General features: G+C 40.2%; 1 protein-coding gene across 8 annotated transcripts in view; it reads right to left on the reverse strand.

Annotated features, from left to right (window-relative positions):
- KCNC2 (potassium voltage-gated channel subfamily C member 2) overlaps positions 1-14,779 on the reverse strand; it is an 88,189-nt gene that overhangs the window by 17,526 nt on the left and 55,884 nt on the right. The gene's annotated exons all lie outside the window — the stretch shown is intronic.

Below are 14,779 nucleotides of genomic sequence, written 5' to 3' on the forward strand. Positions count from 1 at the left end.
TATATTCTTCTGGCCCTCATTCACTATTTCCCACATATCCCCATCCCAACCAAATCTAGGTAAATATTTCCTGTTTGTATCTGATTACTCATTTATTTTAGCTAACCTCAGAGCATTAAGAAAACTTCATTGCTTGTTCAAGAAATTATCAGTTTTAATATTCTGAAGGGACACAGTGAGGCTAGCAAAAGTTTATTCCTATTTGTTTCATGCTGCTATAAAAATGCCTTCCTTACCTTGTCAGCAGCCTTTGAAAAATATGCTGCTTTTTATTCTCATCACCTACTTTACCACTTCCCCTTGCTATGTAATATAATGCTATGTAAAGTACAGCGTCTAACCAGAGGGTTCAATAGCAGATTTTAAGGTTCAGTTAGCTTATTTGCATTGATTTCAGGACTTACAAGACTGCCCTTGATACAGTGACTATAGAAAAAGGCTTAAATATTTAATAGGCTCTTGAAAATACAACATTTAATATTCTCTGATAAGAGGCCCAAGATGGACATAAAAAGAAAACAGAAGCATCTCTTTAAAAACAAAACTGGAAGCACGTTGTTTGCAAGGACACCGAAAACCGAAAATGTAGGTGTCATAGGTAAGAAGTTCACTGTCTCAAGTTTGGTCAAAGGCAGCTTGTTGTTGTTTAGTCATGTCCGACTCTTCATGACCCCATGGACCAGAGCACATGAGGCACTCCTATCTTCCACTGCCTCCCACAGCTTGGTCAAACTCATGTTGGTAGCTTCAAGAACACTGTCCAACCATCTCGTCCTCTGTCGTCCCCTTCTCCTTGTGCCCTCAATCTTTCCCAAAATCAGGGTCTTTTCCAGGGAGTCTATTCTCCTCATGAGGTGGCCGAAGTATTGGAGCCTCAGCTTCGGGATCTGTCCTTCCAGTGAGCACTCGGGGCTGATTTCCTTAAGAATGGATAGGTTTGATCTTCTTGCAGTCCATAGGATTCTCAATAGTCTCCTCCAGCCCAGCACCATAATTCAAAAGCATCAATTCTTTGGCGATCAGCCTTCTTTATGGTCAAGCTCTCACTTCCATACATCACTACTGGGAAAACCATTGCTTTAACTATACAGACCTTTGTTGGCAAGGTGATGTCTCTGCTTTTTAAGATGCTGTCTAGGTTTGTCATTGCTGTTCTCCCAAGAAGCAGGTGTCTTTTAATTTCATGACTCCTGTCACCATCTGCAGTGATCATTGAGCCTAAGAAAGTAAAATCTCTCAGTGCCTCCATTTCCTCCCCTTTTATTTGCCAGGAGGTGATGGGACCAGTGGCCATGATCTTAGTTTTTTTGATGCTGAGCTTCAGACAATATTTTGCACTCTCCTCTTTCACCCTCATTGAAAGGTTCTTTAATTCCTCCTCACTTTCTGCCATCAAGGTTGTGTCATCTGCATATCTGAGGTTGTTGATATTTCTTCCGGCAATCTTAACTTCATCCAGCCCAGCCTTTCACATGATGAATTCTGCATATAAGTTAAATAAACAGGGAGACAATATACAGCCTTGTCGTACTCCTTTCCCAATTTTGAACCAATAAGTTGTTCCATATCCAGTTCTAACTGTAGCTTCTTGTCCCACATAGAGATTTCTTAGGAGACAGATAAGGTGATCAGGCACTCCCATTTCTTTAAGAACTTGCCATAGTTTGCTGTGGTCGACACAGTCAAAGGCTTTTGCATAGTTAATGAAGCAGAAGTAGATGTGTTTCTGGAACTCTCTAGCTTTCTCCATAATCCAGCACATGTTTGCAATTTGGTCTCTGGTTTCTCTGCCCCTTCAAAATCCAGCTTGCACTTCTGGGAGTTCTCGGTCCACATACTGCTTTAGCCTGCCTTGTAGAATTTTAAGCATAACCTTGCTAGTGTGTGAAATGAGTGCAATTGTGCGGTAGTTGGAGCATTCTTTGGCACTGCCCTTCCTTGGGATTGGGATGTAGACTGATCTTCTCCAGTCCTCTGGCCACTGCTGAGTTTTCCAAACTTGCTGGCATATTGAGTGGCATATTGCATATTCAAGCCCCTTCACCATGACAAGGCAGTGATCCATGAAGGAGCAAATGCAGCTTAGTGGACATAAATTGTGGCCTGCCAGTTGCTTGATAATCGCCATACAGGTATTTGCAGTCTCGGGAAGGCAACAAAGCCAAGACAATGAGACACTGATGGGCAACCACTTGTGGATTGATGACTATGTCATGGCAAAGGATGCAATGTGGGTAGGTCTACTCTCCATACACATTCAATCTGCATGTTACTCTAAAAAGTGATAGGAACTGTTTGTAGCCAATGAAAAGCCAAAGGGGAAAGCAACTCTGGGCAGATCCACACCAGGATTCTTCGGGTGGGTGGGTGGGTGTGCTCTAAGTGTGTGTTGGGTGCACTTATTTAATATGGTGTGGCTCTGCCCCCAATCTCACCTAGCTTCAACCCCACCAGGACCATCCACTGTTCCCACATCAGTCTCAGATCCTCAGGCTGTACTTGCCTCCACTACTGAGCCACAAGACAATGCACACAGACTCGGTTGTTTCAAGCAAGCCAAGCTTCTGGCATCCCTGATACAAAACCATTAGCAGGAATCAGGGGAACAAGCAGCATTGACCCTCACATTTCCTAGGAGATTCCTAAGGTCTTCTGTGATTGTTTGGCAGTCCATAGTTATAGCACCACACATCGTTTATATTTTTAAACATTTTTTGGAATGAGTTTGTTGGAAGCATTCTTCCATTATCAGAATGTAACTTAAGGTATTGTTTAATTATCTTATTTTTACCTAAACTAGTGTTTTAACAAGAAAACAAGTTCTGGATAGAACTAAAAACCTAAAAGCTGAGTTTCTTTTTGTTTTTGAAACACACCAGATTACTATAGTTTATGCATCCCTAGATCAAAGATGGTCTAGACAGTAATTGATCCTTTTCCCCAAGGTAACGTTAAATGAGTTCAGAGTTGCTCTTATTAAACAGAGCCAGGACAAATTTATGTAACCTTATTTAAATGCATAATGATTATCCTTTTAAATCAAAATTCTGAAACACAGTCATATAGCTCTCAACTTCAGTTACAGAGTAACCAGTGTCTTCTAACCAACCAATTGGTTTAAAACTCTTTTTTTCTGGAATCAGAGAAATTAAACAAGTATTTTTTTAAAATAATAATAATAATAGGTGTCTCCTGTGAGTGAACACCTGTTCTGCAACTGTAAAGGGGATCTTTACTGTATCTACTGAACTTCAGCAAAACAAAAAGGGTAAGGAGGGCAAAGTTTCTGACTTTTAGAAGTGAATCTCCCATACTGAATTTCTAGTAACTGAAATTACTATTGATGTCCCTCTGACAGAGAAGTCAGTTTCACTCAGTAGTTTTGTCAGGTATTTTGGTCAGGGAAAGTTTGACAAAGCGACTACCTAGAGCACAACAAGCTAAATAAATTCTCTGCTGCATGTCAACAGACAAGGTTGGAAAGAAACAAAACATATATTCAATCATATGCATAAATAGCACTTTTGGGGTGGACATCACAAAGCACTTCTGCAGTAACCTCAGGTATCAAGGAGAGTATTTCATAAAGATTAACTCTCTCAAAAAGGAAGAAGAGAAAGATTAAAACTGAACTACAGGAATCTACACATTTGGCCCATGAGTTCAGCAGTCACAGGCCTTTATGATAGAGATTTCCTTATTGTTCATCCCATCCTTTACTTTCTATTGGGCACCCAAACTATGTGTTCTAAAAGTGAAATTGGTGACCATGCTTATAAGTAGGGCAGCTAAACAGAGCCATCCAGTAAAAAATGGAATTTCTGCACACTTGGGAGACTCCTCAGATGGCCCAAAAATATGTTGCTGTTGTTGTTATTGTTCATCATCATCAGCTTCCAACATCATCAGCTTCCATCATCATTAAGCTTCCAACAAAAGCTTAAAAATACATTAAAACATCAGTCTTTAAAAACTTCCCAAAAGAGGGCTGCCTTCAGATGTCTTCTAAATGTCATATAGTTGTTTATTTCCATGACATCTGATGGAAGGGCATTCCACAGGGTGGGCGCCATTACCAAGAAAGCCCTCTGCCTGGTTCCCTGTAACTTGGCTTCTCACAGTGAGGGAACCGCCAGAAGGCCCTCAGAGCTGGACCTCCGTGTCCAGGCAGAACGATGGAGGTGGAGACGCTTCTTCAGGTCTATTGAGCTGAGGCAGTCAATCACTGGGTTCATATGGAATGTATGAAGTGCCCCCTCATAAGTCTTTCGTTTGACTGTATGATTGTGTGGTGACAGAATTGTATAGTTCTCTAGCACAAACTCCTGTGTTCTAGGCTTGCTGCTTCTCCTTTTTCTCCAAACTCACTGCTGCTGGTGGGACACCTCTTGTGGTGTCAATAAACCGTACCTCAGTGGAGGGACTCAAGTCCACATATTCTACTTCCCATTGCCTTGCACCTTTCCTCTGAGAAACCAGACACCTTACAAGGTTACATCCTATGAGCTCACTGTTGCAATTGCTGTTCTTCCTTGTCTTTAGATTCATGAAACAAACATTGACATTTCAAATGACATCTCTAGTTACGAGTATCATTATTTGTGGAAGTGATTAGATGGTTTCCATCTTCTAAAAAATGTATTTTCAGACTGCTTGTGGGCCAAGAAAAGTGATGTTGTTAAAGTTCTCCTCCAAGATGCAGAGGTCAGAAACATTTCTTTCATGAAAACTTTAGAGTATGGGCTATAATTATCCCAGCTGTAAATGCTGTGAAAAATCCAGCCGTTGCATAATTGGTTGATAAATATGAGCAAAGAGTGCTGCTATTTATTATGCAAAGCCATGCAGAGAACCTTTGGAGTATGATATTATAATCAACCCCAGAAACAGCCATATTGTACACATTAAAGATGCATCATCAGCTTACCCTTCAAAGGGAGAAATGTGTGATATTGTGCAAAGTACTAAATAAATTACAATATTTCATTTCATTTCTGAGTACTGTATGCTGAAATTGTTGGGCTGTATACAAAAGAGTTGTCCCACTTGCACAAGGACTTCCATTTGTGCAACAGAACCTCCCTTCCTCTCAACTCCCTATACTCTCCCAAGTCTGTTTTGGGGTTCCCCAACTTTCCAGAGCATTTTGTGGGGAGGTGGGGGGGACTTCTGTTGTGCCACCATAAGTCCTTGCACAGACAGAACAACCTCAGAGGGCATAGCTCACTGTATTCAGAAATAGAATGCATGTTCATGTTTAACCCTGTATGTAGAATAGGATGACTATATTAGCATTATTGTACCTGCAATGTGCATGGCACAGACCAAAAAAGGCAAAAATAGGTTTCTAGATGTGGTTGTCCTCCCTACTATATAAAAAGAAGCAACTGGTCTATGTGGGAGAAAAAATAATTTCCCAGAACAAGACTCTGGGGTTATACAGGATTTTTTTTTAAGCATGTATCTTTTCTGTGAACTGCCCTGAGACCTCCAGGTATAGGACGGTATATAAATTCAATAAAAAACAAACAAACATACATACATACATACATACATACATACATACATACATTTCTCTACTACTAAACTGTGAATGGACAAGTAGTTTGTTTTAGTCACAGGTTTATTTGGGAAATTTTACTGTGTAGAATGAACATGTATGGGGAGGGGGTGTCCAGTGCTGGACTTAGGCACAAGCTAAGTAAGCTTATAATGAAATAATGAATTTCAAGACTTTAGTCTCAGATAATAATGCAAGTGTTTTGCACATTATGTTATGGCTCTCTCTCACACACACAGTGCATGTTGCATTGCTTCTTCCATTTAGTAAGTGCTAAACTGTACATACTCCTTTGTTGCTAGACATTAAGTTTTCTTATATCCTAAGAATTCATACAGTATTTTCATTTAAAGGTATTTCATATGCAAACAGACATATTGCTATATTTATGCTTCAGTTAGATTGTTAGTCTTTAGTTGCCTATGTACCAGTATATAAGCAAATATAAAACTTTATTAGCTCTCTCTTTTTTTGTCCTGTCTTTTAGAATACTACACTTTTTTTCTTTTTGTAATGCTGTGGGGGCCTCTAAAACCTGACATAGTTTAGGGCCTCAGCATGTCTTAATCTGGCCCTGGAGGTGGCATAGAGGCAGCAGGCGCCATCCCCAGAAACCAGCTGAGAGATTAAAAATACAAAACATGTACCTGAGAAGCACACCTTGAAGCTTGGTCAAGTCTCAGCATCCATCTCTTTACCTCATCAGCACAATGGGAATGTGAGTAATGGGTACATGCAAAAAAAATGCAGCCAGACAGTTTGCAACTTTTAAGAAACATATGAAATGATTAATAACACCAGACTTGCAGCCAAATGTTCTACTCCACACTACTGTGTTGGCTCTAATGAGCACTCTGGCTCCTTGCCTTACTGTTTCTGAGAGTCTACAACAACCCAATGCCTGGGTTTATATTTTTGTCTAAATCCTCTTTTTCCTTGGCTCTCTCTTTTCCTCTTCTCATCAATCCATTTCTTCCCGCAGCTTTCTGGTTCTAGTTGTCCAGTGCCTACTCTATCCTTTTCTGACTTCTATCCTTTCTGACTTCTTGCCTCTGTCCTTCCTTGTAGTACATATTTCCTCTTATTCTTCCTCTGGAGAAGTATTCAGCTAAGTTTTAATCAGAGGAGATCCACTGAAATTAATGCACATTACGAAGTTACTAACATTACCCCCCTTGGTTCCCAAGCCAATATGTCTCTCTATCCCTACAAAAGCTGCTGTTTTTCAACATTGCGCTCCTGATATTTTCACCCTGGGTATTAAGAATGTTTATGAGCATTCCATCACCACAGTCAAGTCAATGGCTGGAACAGGAAATAGGCAAGTGGCAAATACAGTTTAACTCAGTGGCTTGGAGGAATTTTTTGGAGACATTGGCATATTCTATCTTCCTCTGGCAATTACTCATTTCAGGTTTCATATTGCATTCAGTAGATTATCAGACTGTTCATCAGTGAACCAATTATATGCACATGATTTTCCTCTCAATACCCTGTTGACCTTGGTGAAATTCTCAACTACAGTCTCCTCTCCTCAATAAACTTGCTTATTTCTCGATCATGTTGTCATGCCCTAAACGGCCTCGGTCCTGTATACCTGAAGGAGCGTCTCCACCCCCATCATTCACTGAGATCCAGTGCCGAGGGCCTTCTGGCAGTTCCCTCATTGCGAGAAGTGAGGTTACAGGGAACCAGAAGGCCTTCTTGGTAGTGGCGCCCACCCTGTGGAACACCCTCCCTTCAGATGTGAAGGAAATAAGCAGCTATCCTATATTTAAAAGACATCTGAAGGCAGCCCTTTTAAGGGAAGTTTTTAATATTTAACGCTGTACAGTACTGTTTTTAACACTTGATTGGGAGCCGCCCAGAGTGGCTGGGGAAACTCAGCCAGATGGGCGGGGTATAAATAAATTATTATTGTTATTTTTATTATTATTATGTCAGGCAATATGCCACATTTGGTGTCTCTAAGTGTGTGTTTTCCAGACTACACTTTAAGGTCCTCATGCTCACTGTATCCTTGCAGAAGGGATACTGACAAGCTGAAAGCATCCAAAATAGGGCAGAAGCCCTTCCAGTGTAGGACATTCATCCTTGAGCTACAGTAGGTTTGCTCAGGAAGAAGAAAGTATGGCATGGAAGATGAGGCATGAAGAATATTATGAGAATTTTATGCGAAAAGCTGGCAGAGTTTGCCCGTCATCAATGGCATACCTCATCAGCATATAGAGAAAGTTAACGTTGATATCAATGTATGTTTGAAAGGGATTGTATGCAATGCAATGAATGAGTCCTGCTCTTAAAACTCAGCTGGGGGAGAAAGTGACTGTGTAACTCAACCCCTGTGCTCTACTAAGGATAGGCTTAAGCAGTAGCAATAAGTGCACAAACATTTCATGTTTGGCAATCAGGAACCATCTCCATATTAGCAATATTCCTAAAGGGGCACGGGTGGCGCTGTGGTCTAAACCACTGAGCCTCTTGGGCTTGCCAATCAGAAGGTGGGTGGTCCGAATCCCTGTGACAGGGTGAGCTCCCGTTGCTCGGTCCCTGCTCCTGCCAACATAGCAGTTTGAAAGCATGCCAGTGCAAGTAGTTAAATAGGTGCCGCTGCGGCAGGAAGGTAAACAGCGTTTCCATGTGCTCTGGCACTTGTCACAGTTCTCGTTGCACCAGTAGTGGTTTAGTCATGCTGGCCACATGACCCAGAAAATTGTCTGTGGACAAGTGCCGGCTCCCCCGCTCTGAAAGCGAGATGAGTGCCGCAACCCCATAGTTGCCTTTGAATGGAGTTAAGCCTCCAGGGTTCCTTTACCTTTACCTTTTACCTTTAATATTCATAAAGAGAAAGTGCAGCAAAGTTAACATCATGTTAGGAAAATAGGAAATATGGACCTAAAGAAAAGTGCAATCAATAAGAACGGGTGTCAAGTCTGCCTTGATAGATTAACCTAATCACATTCTGAAATAAGAAAATAGCTTTGGTTGGCTTTCTAGCATTTAAAAAATGCAACAAGAGGAAGGATGAAAAAATTAAATAAGTCAATGGAACTTTAGAGCAGATGCCACAAATGTGCATAAAATTTCTTAAACAATAACTGCTCAGAAAAATATCTGTACAGAAGGTATTTTATTTGAAGTTAAGCATCTGGGAAAGTCATGTATTAAGACGGGCAAGAAAGTGGCTGCTTTAATGTGCTGCACTGGATAACAAGAGTCTTGGAATTTAAGACTAGATGGGTATAATTTCAAGCAAAATTTCAGTCTGCTTCATCATTAAATTTAAATAGCATTCACAGCAGTACAGTACAAAAAGCAAGGTATGGTCTCCAATTTCATAGCTGACATTCTCACCCAGAAAGCACATTTTTCAAATTAGGTCACCTTAAAATCAACAATACTTAAACGTGTGATTAAGCTAGATTCTATAAGCTTCACTCAAAAGTTTCTAACTAGCCTATTATGTCAAAATGCCACAGTCGCTTAAGCTTTTAAAATTTCCATAACAGCAAGACGCCCTCTTGATCTCACCATAATTTTCAAATGTCTTGCACTGTAGGATATATTGGAACGATTCTGCATTTTCAGTATAAAACCAAGTAATTATTACACGTATGCAAAGGTGACAAAGAATATACTGTAACTGATTTATGAATAGGGATGAGGTTTCTCAGTACCTGCTCATTTAGTGATCATGGCATTTGTAACTCAAACTCGAATCATACCAGTTCACAGTTGGTAGCATCTGTATGGACCCAAGTCGCAAAAATATCAAAGCTGATCTTGACTGTCTTGCCCCAAGCCTGTCTGTTTAGAAGAAAACTCCATTTAATTAAATGCAGCTTACTCCCAGGCAAGCGGTATAAAACAAATAGGCATATTTGTTTAATAACAGAGATACTCTGAGTCTTGACCAAGCAGCCAGATAAAAAGTGAGCAGATTTTTAAAACTGAAGAAGAAGAGGAGGAGGAGGAGGAGGAGGAGTGGTAGTTTGGATTTGATATCCCACTTTATTGCTGCCCAAAGGAGTCTCAAAACAGCTAACATTCTCCTTTCCCTTCCTCCCCCACAACCAAAACTCTGTGAGGTGAGTGGGGCAGACAGACTTCAGAGAAGTGTGACTGGCCCAAGGTCACCCAGCAGCTGCATGTGGAGCAGCGGGAGATGCAAACCCAGTTCACCAGATTACAAGTCCACCGCTCTTAACCACTACATCACACTGACTCTCAAGGTTTGGGATTCTTTTCTTGTTTGAGAACAGCAAAACATGCTCTAAACACTTCCCCCCCCTCCCCTCATATAATACAAGTGGGTTGCACTCCTAGACAAAATGAATTCATTGGGTTTTACTTCTGAATAGACATGTATAGGGATGCACTGTGCCATAATATGAGAACAGGGACATCATATCATCAACCCTACCATGCAATGAAGGTTTTCTTCCTAAAACTTTGGCTGACAATTGTAATCCTTACTGTTTTATTCAAAATTAGTACAGAGTATGATTAGAGATGAGTGATTTTTCCCTGCCCACACACCAGAACCACAGACTAACACAAATAGCTGCCAGCAACTACTGCTGCTTGGATCCTTGAAGTTCATCCCAGTTCACATAGCTTTTTATTATTCCAATCTTAAATTCAGTTTCCCTTGCTCAACAGTTTTAGGGTCTTCTTAAAAAAAGCTCGACCCTAGTTTTCCACATTTTGCTGCAAATTGCATGGGGGGGACATCAATAATTTAGTGTGAATTTCTCAAAATAAACACTTTTTAATATGACGTTTTGACTAACGTACACATTTTAGCAAGCAATTCCCTCTAGTAGAATACATAGTTAAGTGTTATTTCACCAATATATTCATTTTTGTGCACACTTTCTCCTAATATATGCATTTTGTAAACAATGGCTGGTGAATCGCCTGGCAAAAAAAATCAGTTAAGTGCAAATTTAGAAAGATAACTGTGTTTCGGTTGGCATATTGATTCAGAAAGTACAAATTTTGATAGATTTGCTTCAAATAAGATTTGAACTGAATTTCTCCTCCACCCTTACCTAAAAGTAAAAGACCTGTCCCAGAATTGATTAATAATTCAGGTCATTTTGTCCATTATCACCAAAGAAACAAAAACAATTTTATTGGGTCAAGAAAAAAACTAAGCAGTAGAATTCTGGCCATATTCTATAGAATAACTGGGCACATCTGCGTCCTTGTCAATACAGATGAAAAGAGCTTCAGAACACAAAAAAGAGCAGAGCAAAATGATATAAAAATACATTAAAGAAGAAGATCCTCTGGGGGGCTGGAGTCCAACACCACTGTCGTCATTATCAAACATTGCAAAAGCAGTATTACTCTTGCTGAAAACTTGTGGAACACTGGAGGGGAAATAAGAGAGTTCACCCTTAAAAATCTAAGTATAGAGTTTCTTTAAGATTCATGGCATATGACTCTTGCCAAAGCTGCCAGCTTTCTTTTTATAGCACTTGGCTTGAAATCATTTTATAGATCGTCTCACGGAAGTCTAAAACATGGCAGATGATTGCTTCATTCAGGGGTGGATGTGGCTTGGCTGCAACTAGGCCACAAACATCCTTCAGGCATCATTATTGATCCCATTAGAATCTGCCCATGGAATGAGACAAAACGTAAGAACCACTTTCTCAACATAGGCTAAAACTTTCTATACTCCTCAGTCACATGGAAAGCGGTTATGTTCAGGATGTGATATTCAGATTGGGTCAAATCCTGTTACATGTTCGTTACATGAGTAAGTATTGGATCAACACTCATTTAACAATTGTACATGGCTGAATATAAAATAAAAGGGTTGAATCGAGATTGATTTACTTAGTGGCACTTAATAAACCAATGGGTTGGATTCAATGTTAGTCATACCCACTGCAGATTCATTTAAATCACTGTAATTAAGTCTAATGCTTTCAGTATGTCTAGCCTGAATAAAATTGTATGCACCAATGGGATTTAAGTTAGGATTAATTTGTCCCACTGATATAAATGCAATTTAAGTTAGTATGGATCTACCCCAGCACCAACTTATATGCCACCCCCCCTAAATATAATGGAATGTTTTCATGTTTTGCACAGCGTGGGATTTAAAAACACACGGGGGTGGGGTAGGAATAAATCAAGGATGTTTCAGAAAGTAAAGATTTCACTAAAAACTGGATTATTCCAGTAACAGATAAGATGTGGAATTCTAAAAAACTTATTTATGTAGGGGTTCTGCAAGCACTGCATTACAATGTTCTCCAGAATACAAAAAATAATAATTGACTATTATTGTAAGGCAGCTCCCTGCCTACAACTGCAAAACAGAGGAGGCTGTCAAGTATCTGGCAGACCAGAAATAATGTCTGGTAAGCAGAGTTCATCTTAGAAGGTCACAATTTGTGGAGGTCTGGTTTTCATTGTTCTGAAAATGTTCTGAAAATGCAAAATGAACATTTTGGGGGGAAACACAACCACCCGATACATTTTAAAAACATAAATAGTTGGTCACAAATTATTACACAGCCAAATAACAACTTCATTAAATTGATGTACAAAGAATAATAGCAAATCTTTCAAAATAGATTGTCTGGTAAAGTGACAGGAAGAGTGATATGTCTAATAAGTCAAACTAACCTTAAAATGGACTTTTATTGTAGTTTATTCTTACAAGGCATACTGTTAATTTAATTATGCTAATATAATTCATTTCAATTAGGTGAGATGACAGTCCATTTGTTAAAAGGATGATCTATAGCACCAATGTATATTCGAGAAAGAAGTCATTTGGCTGAATTCAGAATTATAATAGCCAATTATATCCATTCTAGAAAGCAGGCATATTTCAATGCTGTTTAATTTTCCTTTGAATAGTCAAAGCATTTTAGAGGACAGATTTACTGACAGGTTTTGATTTGACTTGGCTAACCCAGAAGAGGCCTCCATATCTATTGCCTCAAAATGTCATATGGAAATACTTCTGACACCGGTCACAGAAGTTACATCTGGAGCACCTCACATTTACGACGCTGCAACCTAGCAGAATGCTTTTATGGGTATGCAATTTATGTATCTGTCGCTCTTCTCTCCATTCAGACAGGTGCTAAAGATGGGCACTATTGATGCAAATATCTAACATCAAACTCAACTCTATAAGCAACCCCGTCTTTTTTATAACGCTGTCTCAATGGATTAACTGAAAATTATTATGAAGTCCTGTAAAAAAAGCATGTGCTTCCATTCTACTCTAAAGTTTTATTCAGAGGGGATGCCCTTCCTTTTAAAGCTTTTAAAGGCTTGCAAGGTCCCAGGATAAAAATCACAGCTGTCCTCTGCTATTTTGCCTCATTATGTTCTGCCAACATACCCTCCCTCTCTGCCTATTTCAATGATATGAAGAAAGCAAAGAGAGAATGCTCTTTTACATCAATGTCTTAAAGGTAAAGGGTAAAGGGACCCCTGACCATTAGGTCCAGTCGTGACCAACTCTGGGGTTGCGCGCTCATCTCGCTCTATAGGCTGAGGGAGCCGGCGTTTGTCCGCAGACAGCTTCCGGGTCATGTGGCCAGCATGACTAAGCCGCTTCTGGTGAACCAGAACAGCACACGGAAACGCCGTTTACCTTCCCGCTGGAGCGGTCCCTATTTATCTACTTGCACTTTGACTACGTGCTTTCGAACTACTAGGTTGGCAGGAGCTAGGACCGAGCAATGGGAGCTCACCCCGTCGCGGGGAATGTCTTAGGCCATCTTTTTTAATTTATTCATTTATTAAATTTATATCCTGCCATTCTTCACAAAGGACATCAGAATAATGTGAGGAGGTATGGTAGAATGGTTTAAGGTAACCAGCCCCTCACCACCAACAAATATGGCTCACGAATACAGTCAAGATTACTTTATATGCCAAATGGTGAGAGACTACACCCAACTCCAGCTTCTGAGCATATGCCTCTGTATAATATATAATTTTGCGATCATTCGCTTTTTCTAGATACATGTGAAAACGTTAATGTGTCAAATGTCTAGAAAAATGCCGCAATTCACAGAGAAAAGAATCTGCAGAAAGACTTCAAATCCTTCAAGAGGAAAAACTAAATTGCTCATCTCCATGTGCTAATATACACTGAAACTACCCATTGCGGAAGCTGAACATCAAAATGACAGCTATCAAGGTGATATGATGGCACAACCCCTCCCCTTCCTAACTTCCAATTGAACTGTTGAGGTGATAATACCCTATTAGAGGCCATAAGGACCATCTGGGGCCATCTGGCAATGCAGATGGTTCTACCTAGCATCAATGAGCCGCATGCGCCTCCAAATGGTGTAGAATTCTCGTGACAAAACTCTTTAAACAGGAGCTACTGATGGCAAGGTGAGTTTCCCCAGCTAGACTTAGGAGTGGCTCCAAGTCAAAAGAGTAACATTCAAATATTTCTAACCCAGGAAAACAGAAAAGGAAACTTTTTTGCAACTCAGTACAGTAGTACCTCGGGTTACAGATGCTTCAGGTTACAGACGCTTCAGGTTACAGACTCCGCTAACCCAGAAATAGTACCTTGGGTTAAGAACTTCGGGATTAGAACAGAAATTGCATGGCAGCAGGAGGCCCCATTAGCTAAAGTGGTGCTTCAGGTTAAGAACAGTTTCAGGTTAAGAACAGACCTCCGGAACGAATTAAGTATGTAAACAGAGGTACCACTGTATTTTGACAGCTTATTACATATTCAACAAATGACTTTCATCAGCCCTCTTCATGGGTTCCTTATGTTTAGAGAGAAAGTGGAAGGCATTTGGAGGCTGCATATTTAGCCACCCCCCACCCCCCAAGTTGCTGACATTTTCCCCACTGAGGATAATATCTGCAATGGGGAGTCATCTCTGTATGCGGACTTAGAACCCTGGTCGCCCAGGACAGGATTCTGTATCACCCAGGGTTCTGCAAGGTGAGGTATTTTTGGCATTCTCATAGAAAAAAACCTCAACAACATTCGGGGTGTCCTGATTTTTACTTTTTGAAATATGGCAACCCTAGTATGTCCCTGCAGTGGACAATACTTTCAATACAACAATGGCAAGAAGTGTCAGGAGGGAATAGGGCTAAACATACAACCCCAGGCACATTTAGACACACTTTCCCTCTACATGTGAGTAATGTGTACAGAGGGAAACGGACACCAAGAGTCTATCAATTTAATGTATGCAT

Source organism: Podarcis melisellensis, assembly GCF_964234715.1.
Source record: "Podarcis melisellensis genome assembly, chromosome: 10".
In the NCBI taxonomy this organism is placed as follows: Eukaryota; Metazoa; Chordata; class Lepidosauria; order Squamata; family Lacertidae; genus Podarcis; species Podarcis melisellensis.